Source organism: Trachypithecus francoisi, unplaced genomic scaffold (genome assembly GCF_009764315.1).
Source record: "Trachypithecus francoisi isolate TF-2019V2 unplaced genomic scaffold, Tfra_2.0 Lachesis_group10, whole genome shotgun sequence".
Lineage (NCBI taxonomy): Eukaryota > Metazoa > Chordata > Mammalia > Primates > Cercopithecidae > Trachypithecus > Trachypithecus francoisi.
The window spans coordinates 27,832,490-27,852,893 of NW_022681455.1; the positions used below are offsets into that span (position 1 = coordinate 27,832,490).

General features: G+C 42.6%; 1 pseudogene; it reads left to right on the top strand.

Annotated features, from left to right (window-relative positions):
* The first annotated feature begins 11,954 nt into the window (after positions 1 to 11,954).
* LOC117086847 lies at positions 11,955 to 12,728 on the top strand (annotated as a pseudogene).
* The last annotated feature ends 7,676 nt before the right edge of the window (positions 12,729 to 20,404 follow it).

Sequence of the window (20,404 nt, forward strand, 5' to 3'; positions counted from 1 at the left end):
AGACATGTGTCACCATGCCCAGCTAATTGTGTATTTTTAGTAGAGAAGGAGTACCTCCATTTGATCAGGTTGGTCTCAAACTCTCGACCTCAGGTGATCTGCCCACCTTGGCCTCCCAAAGTGCTGGGATTACAGGCCTTCTGCACGGTTAAAAAAAAAAAAAAAAAAAAAAAGGCAACCTATTAAATGGGGGGAAAAATTGCAAACCATATATCTGATAAGGGGTTAATTTCCAAGATACATAACTCTTACAATTCAGTAGTTAATCAAAACAAATAAAAACAAAAACCTGATTAAAAATAAAACTGGGCAGGGCGCGGTGGCTCACGTCTGTAATCCCAGCACTTTGGGAGGCTGAGGCAGGCAGATCACCTGAGATCAGGAGTTTGAGACCAGCCTAACCAACATGGAGAAAACCTGTTTATACTAAAAATACAAAATTAGCTGGACTTGGTGGCGTATGCCTGTAATCCCAGATACTCGGGAGGCTGAGGCAGGAGAATCGCTTCAACCCGGGAGGCAGAGGTTCCGGTGAGCCAAGATCGTGCCATTGCACTCCAGCCTGGGAAACAAGAGCGAAACTCCGTCTCAAATAATAATAATAATAATAATAATAATGTACTAAGGACTTGCATAGACATTTCTCCAAAGATGATATACAAATAGCCAACAAGTATATGAAAAGACACTCAATGTCACTAATCATCAAGAGAATGCAAATCAAAACAAAAGTGAGATATCATCTTGTACCTGTTAGGATAGCTATTATCAAAAGAGCAAAAGACAAGCGTTGGTGAGTTCGTAGAGAAATTGGAACTTTTCCACCCTGTTAATGAGATTGTGAAATGGTGCAGCCTCTGTGGAAAACAGTATGAAGGTTCTTCAAAAAATTAAAAATAGAACTACCAGGCCGGGTAGTTCTGGTAGTTCTACCTGTAATCCCAACACTTTGGGAGGCTGAGGCTCACAGATCACTTGAGGTCAGGAGTTCGACACCAGCCTGAGCAACATGGTGAAACCCCGTCTCTACTAAAAATACAAAATTAACCGGGTGTGGTGGTGCCCACCTATAATGCCAGTCACTCGGGAGGCTGAGGCAGGAGACTCGCTGGAAACCAGGAGGTGGAGGTTGCAGTGAGCCAAGATCGCACCACTGCCCTCCAGCCTGGGCGACAAAGCAAGACTCCATCTCAAAAACAAAACAAAACAAAACAAAAATTAGAACTACCATATATGATTCAACAACCCCATTTCTGGGTATATATCCATCAAAATTGAATTCAGAATCTCAAGGACATGTTAGTGCACCTATATTCATTACAGCATTATTCACAACACCAAAGATGTGGAAGCAACCTAAATATTCATTAGTGGAGGGATTAATATAGAAAATATGGTATATACATACAATAGAATATTATTCAGCCTTTAAAATAAAGGAAATTCTGGCCAGGCATGGTGACTCACGCCTGTCATTCTAGCACTTTGGGAGGCTGAGGTGGGGGGATCGCTTGAGCAATATAGTGAGAGCCTGTCTCTACAAAAAATTAAAACATTAGCCAAGCATGGCGGTGTGTAGTCCTGGCTACTCAGGAGACTGAGGTGGGAGGATCACTTGAGCCCAGGAGGTTGAGGCTGTAGTGAGCCAACATCATAGCATTGCACTCGATCCTGAAAGACAAAGCAAGACCCTGTCTCAAAAGAAAAAAAAAAAAAAAGGAAATTCTGCAATATGCAACAGCACGGGTCAACTACTTTGAGGACATTATTGTGAGTGAAATGAGCTTCCCACAAATGGACAAATACTGCTTGATTCCACTTGAGATATCTAAAATAACCAAACTCATTGAATCAGAGAGTAGAATGGTGGTTGCCTGTGGTTGGGGGAAGGGGAAAATGGGAATTTCAGTTGTGCAAAGTAAGTTCTAGAGATCTGCTGTACAACATTGTGCCTGTAGTTAACAATACTGTATTGTACTCTTAAATTTTTGTCGCTGTGCTCAGTGGCTCACGCCTGTAATCCCAGCACTTTGGGAAGCCGAGGTGGGCAGATCACCTGAGGTCGAGAGTTCAATACCAGCCTGACCAACATGGAGAAACCCCCATCTCTACTAAAAATACAAAATTAGCCTGGCGTGGCGGCGCATGCCTGTAATCCCAGCTACTGGGGAGGCTGAAGCAGGAGAATAGCTTGAACCTGGGAAGTGGAGGTTGTCATGAGCCAAGATCACGCCATTGCACTCCAGCCTGGACAACAAGAGCAAAACTCCCATCTCAAAAAAAAAACAAAAACAAAAACAAAAAATCAAGAGAGTAAATCTCATGGCAAGCTCTTTTTACCTTAATAATTTTTTTAATAAAAAAAAGTGGGCCGGGCGCGGTGGCTCAAGCCTGTAATCCCAGCACTTTGGGAGGCCGAGACGGGCGGATCACGAGGTCAGGAGATCGAGACCATCCTGGCTAACACGGTGAAACCCCGTCTCTACTAAAAAATACAAAAAACTAGCCAGGTGAGGTGGCGGGCGCCTGTAGTCCCAGCTACTTGGAGGCTGAGGCAGGAGAATGGCGGGAATCCGGGAGGCGGAGCTTGCAGTGAGCTGAGATCCGGCCACTGCACTCCAGCCTGGGCGACAGAGCGAGACTCCGTCTCAAAAAAAATAAATAAATAAAATAAAAATAAAAATAAAAAATAAAAAATAAAAAAATAAAAAATTTAAAAAAGTGGACTTACTTTTACTCTCTAGTAAAATATAATACTGGCACATTACATCAAAATATTAAAACTTAAAATCTTTTCTTCATTTCGTTCCTCAATTCCAATAAATTCTGCTACTAGCTCCACAAATTAGGGCCTCACAAATCTAGTGTGTATAAGCACCACTGGAACTGCTAAAAAGGTTGGGCTCCCACCTCCAGCTCTAGACTGTCTTGAATTTCTGACTCCCCACCTCTGATTGAACTCAGTTTCGAGTCCCAGGGGAATTCCCATTCCACCCACTAAGGAAGGAAGGATGGCTCCTAGCAGTGACTGAGAGCCTAACTGATAGGACCTTATGTCTCGAGGACCTAACTTGTAGGCTCTTTTGGCTGGAGAGGGCAATCTGACTCTAGTAGGTACTCCCTTTGTCCCAGAGAGCTGCAGCCCACATTGACCCCTACTAAAACCGTCTGGAGCCGAAGAGATGTAGATCAAATGCAGCTATGAACTAAGTCTCAGGATTGGAGGGATGGAGCAAACTGAAAAAGAAAGGGAGATCAGCAGAATCAGATTAAGCAGAGCTTCTGAAGGGCAGATATTCCTGAAAATCCTAAAGGCAGAAACCTTGTCTTATCTCCATCTGCAACCCACCTCAAATCATGCTTCCACCCCTCCCCCAGAAAAACACAACCTTCACAGAAGAGTTTTGAAAAGATTTCTGGAAAGGAAATAATGTTACCAGAGGCCATTGAGGTCTTTTGTCTGGTCACCACTGGTCAAAATAAAGAAATCAGCAAACTTTTTATTGCTGTGAAAACGTATGCTCATGTACTCATTGGCCATTAACATATTCTATTTTAGAATTGCCTGTTCAGGTTTTTTGCTCATAATTCTAAAAGTGAAAAATAAATAAAGTTATGAGGGATATAAAAAAGAATCGAATATTTATGTGACCTTGGGGAAAGAAAAATTTCTTAGGGAGACACAAAGATAACTAAACCAAAGTTAAATGAATTGGACTTCATAAAAATTAACAATTTATTCTTCTAATTATTATTTTTGAGATGGAATCTTGCTGGGTCGCCCAGGCTACAGTACCGTGGTGCGATCTCAGCTCACTGCAACCTCTACCTCCCAGGTTCAAACAGTTCTCCCACCTCAGCCTCCCAAGTAGCTGGGATTATAGGCATGTGCCATCAAAATTAACAATTTCATCACAAGAGATCATTAAAGTGTTTCCCAGACTCAAGTGATAAGAAGATATTTGCAATACAAATATTTGGCAAATAACTCTTAAGTGATACATATGGCTCAATGATATAAAGCACAATAAAATGTGCACAGATGTGATTCAAAGGGAAACTCTGCCAGGCGTGGTGGCTCACGCCTGTAATCCCAACACTCTGAGAGACTGAGGCGGGAGAGTCTCTTGATCCCTTGAGTTCGAGACCTCCCTTCCCCCACCCACAACAAAATGAGACACCCCTTCCCCCACCCACAACAAAACATTAAAAAATTAGCCTGGCATGGTGGCATGTGCTTGTGGTCCCAGCTACTCTGGGGGCTGAGGTGGGAGAATTGCTTGAGCCCGGGGGGTCCAGGCAGCAGTGAGCCCTGATTGTGCCACTGCACTCCAGCTTGGGCAACAGAGTGAGACCCTGTCTCAAAAACAAAAAGAAAACAAATGAACAAAAACCCAAACAAACAAACAACAAACCCCAAAAGGAGTTCTGTTCCGTTTTATAAACCTTGAGAGCCTCATTCTTTCCTGATTGTGAAGAGTGGCCAGGTGCATCAGGTAGGTGAGACCTGTACCACCTGCACCTCAGCCCAGGTCAGAAGCTACGCAAGTGTAGAGACCAAAGTTAGGGCCCCACAGCGATACTAGTTTTGCAACAACGTTCAGTGTTCACCTTTGGTGTTGACGTTTGCGTTGACAACTGGAGTCCAGTTTAGTGAAAGAAGAATTAACTAAGCTAAAGTGGAGAGAGAAGAAAAAAAACAATACTGACAGGATACATTTCCGCCCAGTTTCTATGGAAACTACCGTACACCCACGAGTCACCTCTAAAAATTAAAATGGAGTTTTCTTGGATGTCCCATGTTTAGTATTGTGAAATGTATTTTTTTCCTTTGAGCATTTTCATATTTGAGGCAAGTTTTTCCTTTCATCGTATCTTCCATTTATCAAAACCAACAATACCAAAACTCCACAACCCAATACCCAGGAAGGGATTTCCCCAGTGACCCAAATACTTCACAAATGCCAGGCCAGGTGAAGAAGGAAAGGTATTTTGGGCAGAAGAAATTTTTTTTTTTTTTTTTTTGAGACGGAGTCTTGCTCTGTCACCTAGGCTGGAGTGCAGTGGTACAATCTTGGCTCACTGAAACCTCCGCCTCCCAGGTTCAAGCAATTCTCCCAGGTTCAAGCAATTCTCCTGTCTCAGCCTACTGAGTAGCTGGGACACGCTACCACGCCCAGCTAATTTTCGTGGAATTTTTTTAGTAGAGGCAGAGTTCGCCATATTGGTCAGGCTGGTCTCGAACTCCTGACCTCAGGCGATCCACCTGCCTCGGCCTCCCAAAGTGCTGGGATTACAGGCATGAGACACTGTGCCCGGCCGATCAGAGGAAACTTTTAAAGTTGACTGACTTCTTTGCTATTAATAAACTTTAAACTTTTTTTTTTGGTCTTTATGAAACAATCATTGCAAAATTATAGCTGAGACAGTGAAAGAGATCTGACTTAACCATCTTTCTTCTAACCTCCAAGCTGTCCTTGTTCATTCCTGGACGTAGGCTGAACTAACTTTGGGAGGAACTTAGTTTATAGTTTATAGTTTACAACAATGACCATAACAGCTTTTTCCCAAAAGAAAATCCCTTATTGCCTGGGTAGGACTAACAAATTAGCTACCAGATTACAAATTATGGTTTAGGGGACCGTCATGCATCCTCTGGCTGCAAGAATCTGAAGCTCCCCATATTGCTCCTGGGGATAACATCACTACTGTAAAACCTAAGATGGGTGCTTGAGATATTTTGCAGACCCTACATTCGATGGATCAGCTACCACCACCCAGTTCTGCAATCCCACCCAGGAACAGAAGACAGCAAGAAAACCTCACTTCCACACCTCCATCTCCAACCTGGCCAATCAGCACTCCCTACTTCCCAAGGCCCTTACCCCCTAAATTATCTTTTAATTTGTTAATTAATTTTTGTTTGTTTGAGACCAACTGTCGCTGTTGTTGCCCAGGCTGGAATGCAACGGCACAATCTCGGCACACTGAAACCTCCACCTCCCGGGTTCAAGTGATTCTCCTGCCTCAGCCTCCCGAGTAGCTGGGATTACAGGCTCCCCTTCCGCCACTATGGCCAGCTAGTTTTTGTATTTTTAGTAGAAGTGGGATTTCACCATGTTGGCCAGGCTTGAACTCCTGACCTCAGGTAATCTGCCCACCTCTGCCTCCCAAAGTCCTGGGATTACAGGTATGAGCCACCGTGCCTGCCGCTAAATTATCTTTTAAAATTACCATCCCCCAGTGCTCCAATGCCCAGGGAGACTGATTTGAGTAATAATAAAACTCTGGTTTTCTACGCAGCTGGCTCTGCGTGAATTACTCTTTCTCCATTGCAATTTCCTCCTTTTTTTTTTTTTGAGACGGAGTCTCGCTCTGTCGCCGGGGCTGGAGTGCAGTGGCCGATCTCAGCTCACTGCAAGCTCCGCCTCCCGGGTTTACGCCATTCTCGTGCCTCAGCCTCCTAAGTAGCTGGGACTACAGGCGCCCGCCACCTCGCCCGGCTAGTTTTTTGTATTTTTTAGTAGAGACGGGGTTTCACTGTGTTGGCCTGTCTTGATAAATTGGCTCTGTCTAGGCAGCAGGCAAGATGAACCCATTGGGCAGTTACATTTAGTGACCTGAAAAACTTTTTTAAAACAATCTCAATATTTTATGATTTGGTCATTTCAGAGCAATGTAGACTTTCAGAGTAAAGTAGGAAAACCTGTTTCATAGACTCTTATAACAGATTCTTCTGCATGTGAGGAAGATCAGTGAATTTCTCTGTGTTTCTGTTCCTAGAAAAAGCCTGGACCCCAACTGTGGATGTCCCATTAGTGCAGACTCTTATGCCTTTCTTTTTAGTTTGGTGCAGTTTCAGATACAATAGTCCCTTTATTCATGGGGATATATTCCAAGACCCCCAGTGGATGCATGAGACTGCTGATAGTACTAAACCCTATACATAACTGTTTTTTCTTCTATACACACTGTGAAAGGAAAATAAATCTTAGAACCCTAAAATCACTAAGTCAACAGAAAAGTCAAGCTGGGAACTACAGGCAAACCTGCCTCTCATTTTATTCCTAAACAAGATAGTTAAAAAGATAAAAGAGCTACATACCACCCTCACAATTTGCCCATAAGGAAATTCCTTGAAGGCCTTAAGGTATTTATCCTAAAACAATTTGTTGAATTTCACCCTGGCAATGTAAACCGATAGCTTACCTTCACAGGTGTGGGACCTAAAGTCATCCCTCTGGCCAGGTGCGGTGGGTCATTCACGCCTGTAATCTCAGCACTTTGGGAGGCCAAGGTGGACAGATCACCTGAGGTCAGGAGACCAGCCTGGCCAACATGGCAAAACCCTGTCTCTAATAAAAATACAAAAATTAGCAAGGTGTAGTGGCATGCGCCTGTAATCCCAGCTATTGGAGAGGCTGAGACAGGAGAATCACTTGAACCCAGGAGGCGGAGGTTGTTGCAGTGAGGAGGTTGTTGCAGTGAGCCAAGATTGCACCACTGCACTTTAGCCTGGATGACAGAGTGAGACTCTGTCTCAAACAAAACAAAACAAAACAAAAAAACCAAACTGTCATCCCTCTGCTCACCTGAGACAAATGCATATCTGATTGTTTCCTCTGCCCTATTGTTTATGTAAAAATGCAGATTCACTGAGCCAAACTAAATTGTGTATTCAGTGAAAGGTTGATCAAGGACTCAAAGGAATGCAACCTTTGTCTTTTATGTCTTTTCTACCTATGACCTGGAAGACCCCACCACCACTTTGAGTTGTCCAGTCTTACTGGATCAAACCAATGTACATCTCATACATAGTGATTGATGTCTCATGTCTCCTTAAAATGTATACAAGCAAGCTGTACGCTGACCACCTTGGGCACAGGTCGTCAGGACCTCCTGAGCCTCTGTAACAGGCGTATCCTTAACCTTAGCAAAATAAACTCTCTAAATTGGTTGAGATCTGTCTCAGATATTTTGGGTTTACAACACATACCTATAATGGTTTAATTGATAAAATAGCCAGGGTAAATAACAGCAACTAATAATAAAATATAACAATTATAACAATATACTGTAATGAAAGTTACATGAATGTGGTCCTCCTCTTTTTCCCTATATAAAGCTTTTTTGTTGTTATTGTTGCTCTTTGGTTTTGTTGTTAAAACAAGTAATTTATAATCATTTGGTTGGAGAGTTTATTTAAAAACTCAGTGAGGCACTACAGGTAGATTACGGAAGGTGAATATTAGAAGTTAGGAAATTGTCAGCTTTATTACAGTGAAATTTAAAGTGACAATGCTGGTTTAGCACACTTTTTTTTTTAGGCAGAGTCTCACTCTGTTGCCCAGGCTGGAGTGCAGTGGCACAATCTTGGCTCACTGCAACCTCCTCCTCCCAGGTTCAAGCAATTCTCATACCTCAGCCTCCCAAGTAGCTGGGACTACAGGTGTGTGCCACCGCACCCAGCTAATTTCTGTAATTTTATAGAGATGGGGGTTTTGCCATGTTGGCCAAGCTGGTCTTGAACTCCTGACCTCAAGTAATCCACCCGCCTCGGCCTCCCAGAGTAATGGGATTACAGGCCTGAGCCACCGCGCCCAGCCTAGCACGCTCCTAAGTTTAAGAAAGAAATCAGTTTCTTTGTTACTGATGAGTTCAGTTGATTGGCGCATCTTACCCATAATGCCAACATCTGGCATTGAGTACTCATAGAGGCCAGGCCAGTATCTAATTTTTTTTTTTTTTTAAACACTTGACAGTTTCTAAGTATCCACATGAAATTGCCTCTTACCTATTTTGTGAAAAGTTCTCTCTGCACTTAGGGGTAAAGGGAAGTCAATAGAATATCAGTTATTCACTTGGCTCAAAGTGTGGCCCTCTTTCTTTTTTTATTTTTTTCTCACGGACCTGGGTCCTAAGCATTGCTTATTTTTAGAAACCCCTAAGGAAAATCTCTTGGCAAAGAACCTGCACAAGTGGCTCTGGAAATTTCAAGGAAGCCAATCTCACCTGCATAGTATAGGCGGGATCCTGCACCACTAGAGCCTACTCGAGTTGATGCCATCGGGCCCTAGAACCTACAGGCCACGGGGAGCATAAGGGGAGGGAGCTGGGACAGCGACATGCTGGGGCGCGGCAAGATAGGGCGACATGGGCCTCACCGTGGCTGAGAACAAAGGAGGAAGCAAAATTGTTCCTGAGGTGGCTCAAATCAAAAAAAGGAGGATATGAGATCCTTTGATCTAGGTGCTTGATCATATACAAAGGTCCTATCTGGTTCAAATAGAGACTCTCAGGAACAAAACATAAAAAAGGTGACCACTTGTTTCCGCCTGGTTTCACGTGATAACCACTACACTACGGAAACAACCCTGCCAGAAGCCACTGGAACTGAGGCATCTAGGGCGAAACAATCCAGGTTTGGCTTCAGAAAATCTATATGTTCTACTCAGATTTTTTTTTTTCCTGGTAGTTTTTTCCATATATTTCAGACTTTCTACTTATTAAAATCAAAGATATCACATCCTGACCGTTGCCATTTGCCTACCACAAATTGGTACATATATTCACCAAATATATTTACCAGAATGCCCAGTAAGCTATTCAGAATAATTAAAACTACTGGAAACTTCGCAAGTGCCGATCAGCAGATACATGAATTAATTCACATGAAATAATCTATTGCAACAATAATGAACAATCTACAACTATGTGGATGAATCTCACGGAGATGTCGACTAAAATAAACAAGACAGAAAAGGACAGTACTCTGTGGCTCCACTGATCTAAATTATAAAGCAGGTAACATTCCGCTGTCCAGCCAGAAGTCACAATAGTGCTTCCCTCTGGGAAGAGTGGGTAGTAACTGAAAAGGAACTGGAAATGCTCTGGTTTCCCAGGTGTGTTCATTTTATGTGTACTCATCAAGGGGTGTGTATGTGTGTGTGTGTGCGCGTGTGTAAGAGGCAGGGAAGGTGGGAGAGAGAGACGGAGAAGGAAGGAGGGAGAGGGAGAGGGAGGGAGAGATTGGAAGAGAGGTGCACAGGGAGAGACTGATAAATTGAAGAAGTAATAGGGTTATGCAGTTATCCCCATAGGGCAGGCTGTAATAAAAGACAGGCCATCAGAAAAGGCAGGCTGAAAACAATACAGACAATTCAATAAAACCAGGAGTTCTTTGAAAAGTTGTCTACAGGCCGGGCGCGGTGGCTCAAGCCTGTAATCCCAGCACTTTGGGAGGCCGAGACGGGCGGATAACAAGGTCAGGAGATCGAGACCATCCTGGCTAACACGGTGAAACCCCGTCTCTACTAAAGAATACAAAAAACTAGCCGGGCGACGAGGCGGGCGCCTGTAGTCCCAGCTACTCGGGAGGCTGAGGCAGGAGAATGGCGTGAACCTGGGAGGCGGAGCTTGCAGTGAGCTGAGATCCGGCCACCGCACTCCAGCCTGGGCGACAGAGCCAGACTCCGTCTCAAAAAAAAAAAAAAAAAAAAAAAAAAAGAAAAGTTGTCTACATTGTCTACATTGTCAGCAAACTTGACATTTAGCTAGATTGACTAAGTAAAAACAAAAAAAAGGAAAAGAGACTCAAAGTATTAAAACTGGAAGTGAAAGCGGGGATGTTATTACTAAATTTACAAAAATAAAAAGAATTATAAGAGTACACTATGAAAATTGTATGCCAGCAAATTGGATGACCTAGATTAAATGAGCAAAATCCTAGAAACACACAATCTACAAAGATTGAATCATAAAGAATTAGAAATCTGAAAAGACCTATAACTAGTAAGGATATTGAAATAGTAATCAAAAACCTACCATGAAAAAAAGCCCTGGACCAGCTGGCTTAACTGATGAATTCTATCAAACATTTAAATAATTAAGCGGTCCTTCTCACACTTTTCCACAAAACTGAAGAGTAGGAAACACTTCCTAACTCATTTTATGAAGCTAGCATTACTCTGATACCAAAGCCAGACAAAGCGATTACAAAAAGAAAGCTACAGGCTAATACTTTTTTATCAGTGCTAAATTCCTCAACAAAATACTGGCAAACTGAATTCAACAACATATTAAAAGGATTATACACTATAGCAAAGTAGGATTTACTCCTGAAATGGAAAGATTCAGAATACAAAACAAGTAATTAACATAATGTATACATAAACAGACTGAAAGAAAAAAGTCTTTTGAACTAATACAAAAAAAGCATTTGACAAACTTTAAACACCTTCATGATAAAAAAAAAAATTCAATAAAGTACACATGGAAGGAAATTCCCTCAATATGATAAAGGCTTTTTATGAACATTACCCTCAATAATGAAAGACTGAAAGTTTTTTTTCTGTAAGATCAAGAACAAGACAGGAATGCCTACTTTTAGTACTGTATTTAGCTGGTATTGGCAGTTCTAGATAGAGGGGGAAAAAAAACAAGAAAAAGAAATAAAAGGCATCCAAATTGGAAAAAAAGGTAAAAGTATTTCTGTCACAGATGATGATTTTACATATAAAAAACTTCAATGTTTTTGAGCTGTGAGCTGAGGTTGCGCCACTGCACTCCATCCTAGGCAATAGAAGGAGACTCTGTCTCCAAAAAAGAAAAGAAAAACATTTTCAATTACAATAGGATCAACAAGAATAAAATACTTAGGATTAAAATTAATCAAGGAGGAAGAAGACTTGTATGCTGGAGACTACAAAACATAGCTGAAAGGAATGAAAGAAGACAGCAATGAAAGGAAAGACATTGATGTTCAATTAGTTAACACTAAGAGCTATCTATGATTCAACATAAACTCTATCAAAATCCCAATAATTTTTTTTTACAGAAATAAACAAATCTATTCTAAAGCTCATATTGAATCTCAAGGGATCCTAAATAGCCAAATTAATCTTGAAAAAGAAGAACAGCTCTTTCGGCCACGCTAGTGACCAGGACCCGTCGCCATGGGCCGCGTGATCGGAGGGCAGAGGAAGGGCGTCGGGTCTGTGTTCCTCGCGCAAGTGAAGCACCTTTAGAGCTCCGCGTGCCTGCACGCCGTGGATTTCGCTGAGCGGCACGGCTACATCAAGGGCACTCTGAAGTATGTCATCCACTACCCGGGCCGCAGCGCGCCCCTCGCCAAGGTGGTTTTCCGAGATCCGTACCGGTTTAAGAAGCGAACGGAGCTATTCATTGCTGCCGAGGGCATTCACACAGTCCAGTTTGTGTATTGCGGCAAGACAGCTCAGCTCAACATTGACAATATGCTCCCTGTGGGCCCCATGACTGAGGGTACGATCGTGTGCTGCCTGGAGGAGAAACCTGGAGACAGTGGCAAGCTGGCCCGGGCATCAGGGAACTATGTCACCGTTATCTCCTACAACCCTGAGACCAAGAAGACCCGTGTGAAGCTGCCCTCTGGCTCCAAGAAGGTTATCTCCTCAGCCAACAGAGCTGTGGTTGGTGTGGTGGCTGGAGGTGGCCGAATTCACAAACCCATCTTGAAGGCTGGCGGGGCCTACTACAAATATAAGGCAAAGAGGAACTGCTGGCCACGAGTGCGGAGTGTGGCCATGAACCCTGTGGAGCATCCTTTTGAAGGTAGTAACCCCCAGCACATTGGCAAGCCCTCCATCATACGTAGAGATGCCCCTGCTGGCCGCAAAGTGGGTCTCACTGCTGCCCACCAGACTGGACTTCTCCGAGGAACCAAGACTGTGCAGGAGAAAGAGAGCTAGTGCTCAATAAAGAGAGCTAGGGGCTCAATAAAATTTGTCTTTATGCAAAAAGAAAAAAAAGAAAAAGAAGAACAAAATTGGAGGCTTTATACTTCCTGATCTCAACATTTACTTTAAAGCTACAGTAATCAAAACAGTATGGTACTGGCATAAGGAGAGACATACAGACACAAGTGAATAGAGGGCCCAGAAAGAAACTGTGGCTTGTATGGGCAACTGAGTTGTGAGAAGGGTGCCAGGACCATTTAATGGAGAAATAACAGACTTTTCAACAAATGGTGCTAGGAAAACTGAATATCTACATGCAAAAGAATGAAGTTGGATGTTCACCTTATAATACATGTAAATACTAACTTAAAACAGATCAAAGACCTAAACATAGTTGCTAAAACTTTAAAATTCTTAGATGAAAACCTTGGGGAAAATCTTCATGACATTTGGCAATGATTTCTTGGATATCATACCAAAAGCACAGAGAACAATAACCAAAAAAAATAAATTAGACTTCATCAAATTAGTTACATTTGTAGGCTGGGCATGGTGGCTCGTGTCTGTAATCCCAGCACTTTGGGAGGCTGAAGCTGGTGGATCACCTGAGGTCAGGCATTCGAGACCAGCGTGACCAATATGGTGAAACCTCATCTCTACTAAAATTACAAAAATTAGTTGGGCGTGGTGTCCTGCGCCTGTAGTCCCAGCTACTTGGGAGGCCGAGGCAGGAGAATCACTTGAACCTAAGAGGTGGAAATTCAAGTGAGCCAAGATTGTGCCACTACATTCTAGCCTGGGCGACAGAGCGAGACTCTGTCTCAAACAATAACTAAATAAATAAATATTAAAAAATAAAAATAAAATAAAATAAAAACATTTATAGTCAGGGCACTGTTTAGTCAGATTTTATTGATTTATTGAATTAGTCAGGACACAATCAAAAGAGTGAAAAGACAATTCATGGAATGGAAGAAAATATTTGCGCAGCATATGTCTGACAAAGGATTAATATCCAGAATATGTAAAGAACTACTACAACTCAACAGTAACAACAACAACACAACCCAATTCAGATTGGGCGAAGGACTTGGATCATTTCTCCGAAGACGATAGAAGCACAGATAGCCAATAAGCACATCAAGAAATGCTCAACTTCACTAACAATTAGGAAAATGCAAATCAAAACCACAGTGAGATAGCATCTGAGATCCCTTAGGATGGCTATTAGAAAAAAAGAAAAAGAAAACAAAAAGCAAAAATAAATACCAGGAAGGATATAGAAAATTATTATTCTGGTGCATTGCTGGTGGGAATGTAAAATAGTATAGCCACTGTAGAAAACAGTATGGCAGTTTCTAAAAAAATTAAACATATTATTACTATATGGTCCAGCAATTCCACTTCTAGGTGTTTATCTAAATGAATTGAAAGCAGAAGCTCGGCCGGGCGCGGTGGCTCACGCCTGTAATCCCAGCACTTTGGGAGGCTGAGGCAGGGAGATCACGAGGTCAGGAGATCAAGACCATCCTGGCTAACACAGTGAAACCCCGTCTCTACTAAAAATACAAGTCGGGCGTGGTGGTGGGTGCCTGCAGTCCCAGTTACTAGGGAGGCTGAGACAGGAGAATGACTTGAACCCAGGAGGCGGAGCTTGCAGTGAGCCAAGATCAAGTCACTGCATTCTAGCCTGGGTGACAGAGCGAGACTCTGTCTCAAAAAAAAAAAAAGAAAGAAAGCAGAAACTCAGATACTTGCACGCCAATTGTTCCCAGCAGCATTATTCATAAAAGTCAAAAGATGGGGCTGGGCATGGTGGGTCACATCTGTAATCCCAGCAGTTCGGGAGGCTGAGGCTGAAGGACCCCTTGAGGCAAGGAGTTCAAGACTGGACTGAGCAAAATGCAAGACCACTACTTCTACAAAAAAAATTTAAAATTAGCTGTCATTGCACTCCAGCCTGGTGACAGTGTGAGACCTTGTCATCCCCTCCCCCCCAAAAAAGATATATTTAACCCAATGTCCACTGACAGATAAATAATGTGTGATATATACATGCAATGGGATATACGTTAGCCTTAGAAAAAATGCAATTCTCATAAATGCCATGATGTGAATGAACTTTGAGGACATTAAGCTAAGTGAAAAAAGCCAAACAGGACAAATATTGTATAATCCACTTCTATTAGATACATAAAAACACAAGCAAAATTTATAGAGACAGACAATGGGTACCAAGGGCTGAAGGGGAGCAGATGGGAGTTTTTGTTTAATGGTTATAGAGTTTCAGTTTGGGATGCTAAAAAAGTTCTGGAGATGGATGATGGTGATGGTTCCACCACACTGAACTTATTTAATTTTACCAAAATGTACTCTTAAAATGATAAAAATGGCAAATTTTATATTATGTGTGTTTTACCACAATTTAAAAAATGCCATGGGAGAAAGTATGCATAAGGATATAAAGTAAGGGATCTAGAAGAGGAATGTTAAAAATATACAAAACAAAAGCTAACTCTTTGTTTAGTTAGTTTGTTTGTTTGTTTTTACCTGGCATGGCTATATTAACTTTATTTGTGTATGTATTTATTTATTTTTTTGAGATGGAGTCTCACACTCTCACTCAGGCTGGAGTGCAGTTGCGTGATCTCAGCTCACTGTAACTTCCATCTCCCGGGTTCAAGCGATTCTCCTGCCTCAGCCTCCCAAGTAGCTGGGATTCCAGGTGTGCACCACCATGCCCAGCTAATTTTTGTATTTTTAGTAGAGACAGGGTTTCACCATATTGGCCAGCTTGGTTTCAAATTCCTGACCTCCTGTGGTCCTCTCCCCTCAATCTCCCAAAGTGCTGGGATTATAGTGTGAGCCACCACATCCGGCCAATATTTTTTAAAATGTAGAATTTAAGACAAGAAGCACTACCACAGAGATATTTCATAACAATAAGAGATGCATTTTATAGTAATGGAAGAGACATTTTATAAAAGAGAAATATAAACATTCTAAATGTGTATGCATTCAATAACATAGTTTCAAAATATATAGACGAAAAATGATGTGAAAACTTATATCCACACAAAAATTTGTATAAAATGGTTCATAGCAGCTTTATTTGTAATAGCAAAACACTGGAAAGCATCAAAATGTCTTTCAATATGTGAATGGTTAAACAGTTGTCCATCCATACCATGGAATACTCAACAATAACAACTCAGGAGCTATTGATATCACGAGTTGGATGGATCTTGAGGAAACTAGGTTGTGGAAAAGGCCAATCTTTAAAGGTCATCTGTTATACGATTTTATAACATTCTCAAAATGAAAAAGAATTGTAGAATTTTTGTCAAGGCTGGGCACAGTGGCTCATGCCTGTAATCCAAGCACTGTGGGAGGCCAAGGCAAGAGGATCACTTGAAGTCAGGAGTTTGAGACCAGCCTAGCCAACATGGTGAAACTTCATCTCTACTGAGAATAGAAAAAGTAGCCAGGCCTGGCAGCTGACACCTGTAATCCCAGCTACTTGGGAGGCAGAGGCAGAGGCAGGAGAATCACTTGAATGCGGAAGCAGAGGTTGCAGGGAGCCAAGATTGCACTCCAGCCTGGGCGACAGAGCGAGACTCTATCTCAAAAAAAAAAAAAAAAGAATTTTTGTCAAGAGGAGAGGTAAGTGGGTATGACTAATTAAGGGCTGGCATTCACAGTGAGATCTTTGTGGTGCTGGAATTGTTTTGTGTCTGGTTTCCAGTGTAGCTACACAAATCTACACATGATAAAAATTATCTAGAACCATACACACATGTCATATTAATGTCAAATTCCTGTGTTTGATATTGTGTTATATAAGAAGTAACCGTTGGGCCAGCACATTGGGTGACTCACCCCTGTAATCCTAGCACTTTGGGAGGCTGAGATGGGTGGATCATCTGAGGTCAGGAATTCAAGACTAGCTAGGCCGACATGGTGAAACCTTGTCTCTACTAAAAATACAAAAATTAGCCGCGTGTGGTGGTGGGTGACCATAATCCCAGCTACTCTGGAGCCTGAAGCAGGAGAATTGCTTGAACCCAAGAGGTGGAGGTTGCAGTGAGCCAAGATCACGCCACTGGACTCCCTCCTGGGCGACAGAGCGAGATTCCGTCTCAAAAAAAAAAAAAAAGAAGAAGAAGAAGTAATCTTTGTAGGAAACTGAGTTAAGGGTACAGGGGAGTTCTCTACTTTCTTTGTAACTCCTTGTTAACCTATTATAATTTCAAAATTACAGCTTAAGAAGACCTGATGGTTCACAGGAACTAAATAGTGAAAGAAAAACAACGATAAAACCACGCTGGAACTAAAAACAGGAAAATCCACACTCATGGCTTAAGGTTTTCCATACTTCGTATGAGGTCACAGGGCAAACCACTGCCCTCAAAACTGGAGAGACAGAAAGGCAAATACAGAGTACCACAACTTACCAGACCAGAAACCCAAGGAGCAAAATCCTCCATGTGAATCAGTGCTGGAGCAGGGACACCTGAGCTGTAATTAAGAAACTGCTCGAGGCTTTCTGTGAACAAATCTTAAGGAAAAATCTCCAGCTATAAATTTGTGAACTTTATGTCAGGGGCTCAACCAAGTTCTCACAATGAGGGAGAAAAATCCCCTCTGGTAGCGGGTGGGGCAAGAAGCAGTTTGCAACAGGCCAGAGCATTCTGTTCTTCTTCTTCTTTTTTTTTTTTTTTGAGACAGTCTCGCTCTGTCACCCAGGCTGGTGTGCAGCGGCACGATCTCAGCTCACTGCAACCTCCACCTCCTGGGTTTTAAGCAGTTCTTTCTGCCTCAGCCTCCTGAGCAGCTGGGATCACAGGCACCTGCCACCACGCCCGGCTAATTTTTGTATTTTTAGTAGAGACGGGGTTTCGCCATGTTGGCCAAGCTGGTCTTGAACTCCTGATCTCAGGTGATCCACCTGCCTGGCCTCCCACAGTGCTGGGATTACAGGCGTGAGCCACTGCGCCAGGCCCATTCTGTTCTTCTTAACAAGGTCTGCACTCTGGAGAAACCATTTAATCTCAATCTAACCTGCTGGGGTTTTATCAAGAGCCCGATGGATCTACGGGAAGGGAAATAACAACTCCAGCTCACTTTAGCCATCCAGTACCACTGAAAGTGGGAAAAAACCTAAAAAGCATGTTTAAAGCTCACAGTCCAGAGACACAAGGTCACTAATAGACTGAGACCTACTTGTGAGACTACAGAATGCTTTTCTCCCTCCACATTTTGTCACCACATTACTAAAGGCCTGCTTGCAGCAGCTCATTTTACCCAGTACAGCATGTCCTGCTATCAAGAAAAAAAAACAAGACACTTAAAAAAAAAAAAAGACAAAATACACAGTTTAAAGAGAGAGAGCAAGCATCAGAACCAGACTCAGATATGACAGGGATGTTGAAATTCTCAGACCAGGAATTTGAAACAACTGATTAAGATACTAAGAATAGGGCCGGGCACGGTGGCTCAAGCCTGTAATCCCAGCACTTTGGGAGGCCGAGACGGGCGGATCACGAGGTCAGGAGATCGAGACCATCCTGGCTAACACGGTGAAACCCCGTCTCTACTAAAAAAATACAAAAACCTAGCCGGGCGTGGTGACGGGCGCCTGTAGTCCCAGCTACTCGGGAGCCTGAGGCAGGAGAATGGTGTGAACCTGGGAGGCGGAGCTTGCAGTGAGCTGAGATCTGGCCACTGCACTCCAGCCTGGGTGACAGAGCGAGACTCCGTCTCAAAAGGAAAAAAAAAAAAAGATACTAAGAATAAGATGACAGCATACAAGAACACATGGGCAATGTAAGCAGAGAGATGGAAATTCTTAGAATGAACCAAAAAGACGTACTAGTGATCAAAAATACTATAACACCAAGACAATGAAAATACAAGCCGCAGACTGGGAGAAAATACAAGCAAAAGACATATCAGATAAAGTACTGTTATTCAAAATACACAAAGAGCTCTTAAAACTCATCAGTAAGAACTCAATCCCATGAAAAAATGGCCAAAGACCTTAACAGTCACTTCACTAAAGAAGATATATAGATGATTAATATGCATATAAACAGATGCTCCACAGTATATGTTCAGGGAGATTCAAATTTTAAAAAATGAGATAACACAACATACCTATTAAAATGGCCAAAATCCAGAACACTGACAATACCAAATGCTGGTGAGGATGTGTAGCGTCACCAACTCTCATTCATTGCTGGTGGAAATGCAAAATGGCACCACCTCTTTGAAAGACAATTTGGCATTTTCTTAAAAAGCTAAATATACTTTTACCATAAAATTCAGCAATTGCACTCCTTAATACTTACCCAAAGAATTAAAGAACTTAAGTCCACAAAAAAACCCGCACATGAGTGTTTATAACAACTTTATTCATAATTTTCAAAACTTGGAAGCAACCAAGCTGTCCTTCAATAGGTGAATAGATGAACAAGCTGTGGTATATCTATACAATGAAATACTGTTCAGTGACAAAAAGAAATCAGCTACAAAGTCATTAAAAGACATAGAGGAACTTTACATGCATTTTTTTTTTGTTTGTTTTTTGTCTTTTATTTTCAAGACAGAGTCTTGCTCTGTTGCCCAGGCTGGAGTGCAGTGGCATGATCTCAGCTCACTGCAACCTCTGCCTCCCGGGTTGAAGCTATTCTCCTGCCTCAGCCTCCCGAGTAGCTGGGATTATAGGCACCGGCCACCACGCCCAGCTAATTTTTGTATTTTTAATAGAGACGGGGTTCCTCCATGTTGGCCAGGCTGGTCTCAAACTCAGCCCTCCTCGGCCTCCCAACATGCTGGGATTACAGGAATGAGCCACTGCGCCTGGTTGATATTGTATTAATATTGATTCATTAATTGCAACCAGGCCGGGCGCGGTGGCTCAAGCCTGTAATCCCAGCACTTTGGGAGGCCGAGACGGGCGGATCACTAGGTCAGGAGATCAAGACCATCCTGGCTAACACTGTGAAACCCCGTCTCTACTAAAAAATACAAAAAACTAGCCGGGCGAGGTGGCCGGCGCCTGTAGTCCCAGCTACTCGGGAGGCCGAGGCAGGAGAATGGCGTGAACCCGGGAGGCGGAGCTTGCAGTGAGCTGAGATCTGGCCACTGCACTCCAGCCCCTGGGACAGAGTGAGACTCCGTCTCAAAAAAAAAAAAAAAAAAATTGCAACCAACGTACCACATGAATGCAAGATGTTAATATTAATAACACATCTATAGTCCCAGCCACTCAAGAGGTTGAGGTGGGAGGATTCCTTGAGCCCAAGAGTTCAAAGTTGCAGTGAGCTACACTTCAGCTCCAGCAACAGACAGACACCCTGTCTCAAGAAAGGAAAAGAATAATAATAATAATAAAGTAAACACAATTTCTTAGAGGTGCTAGCAGCTGTAGTTTAAAGAAAAGAAAAGAAAAAGAAAAAAAAGAAAAAAGGTGGCCAGGTGCAGTGGCTCACGTCTGTAATCTCAGCACTTTGGGAGGCCAACGCAGGCTGATCACCTGAGGTCAGGAGTTTGAGACCAGCCTTGCCAACATGGCAAAACCCCATCTCTATAAAAATACAAAAAATTAGCCAGGTGTGGTTGTGGGTGCCTGTAATCCCAGCTACCTGGGAGGCGGAGGCAGGAGAATTGCTTGAACCTGGGAGGTG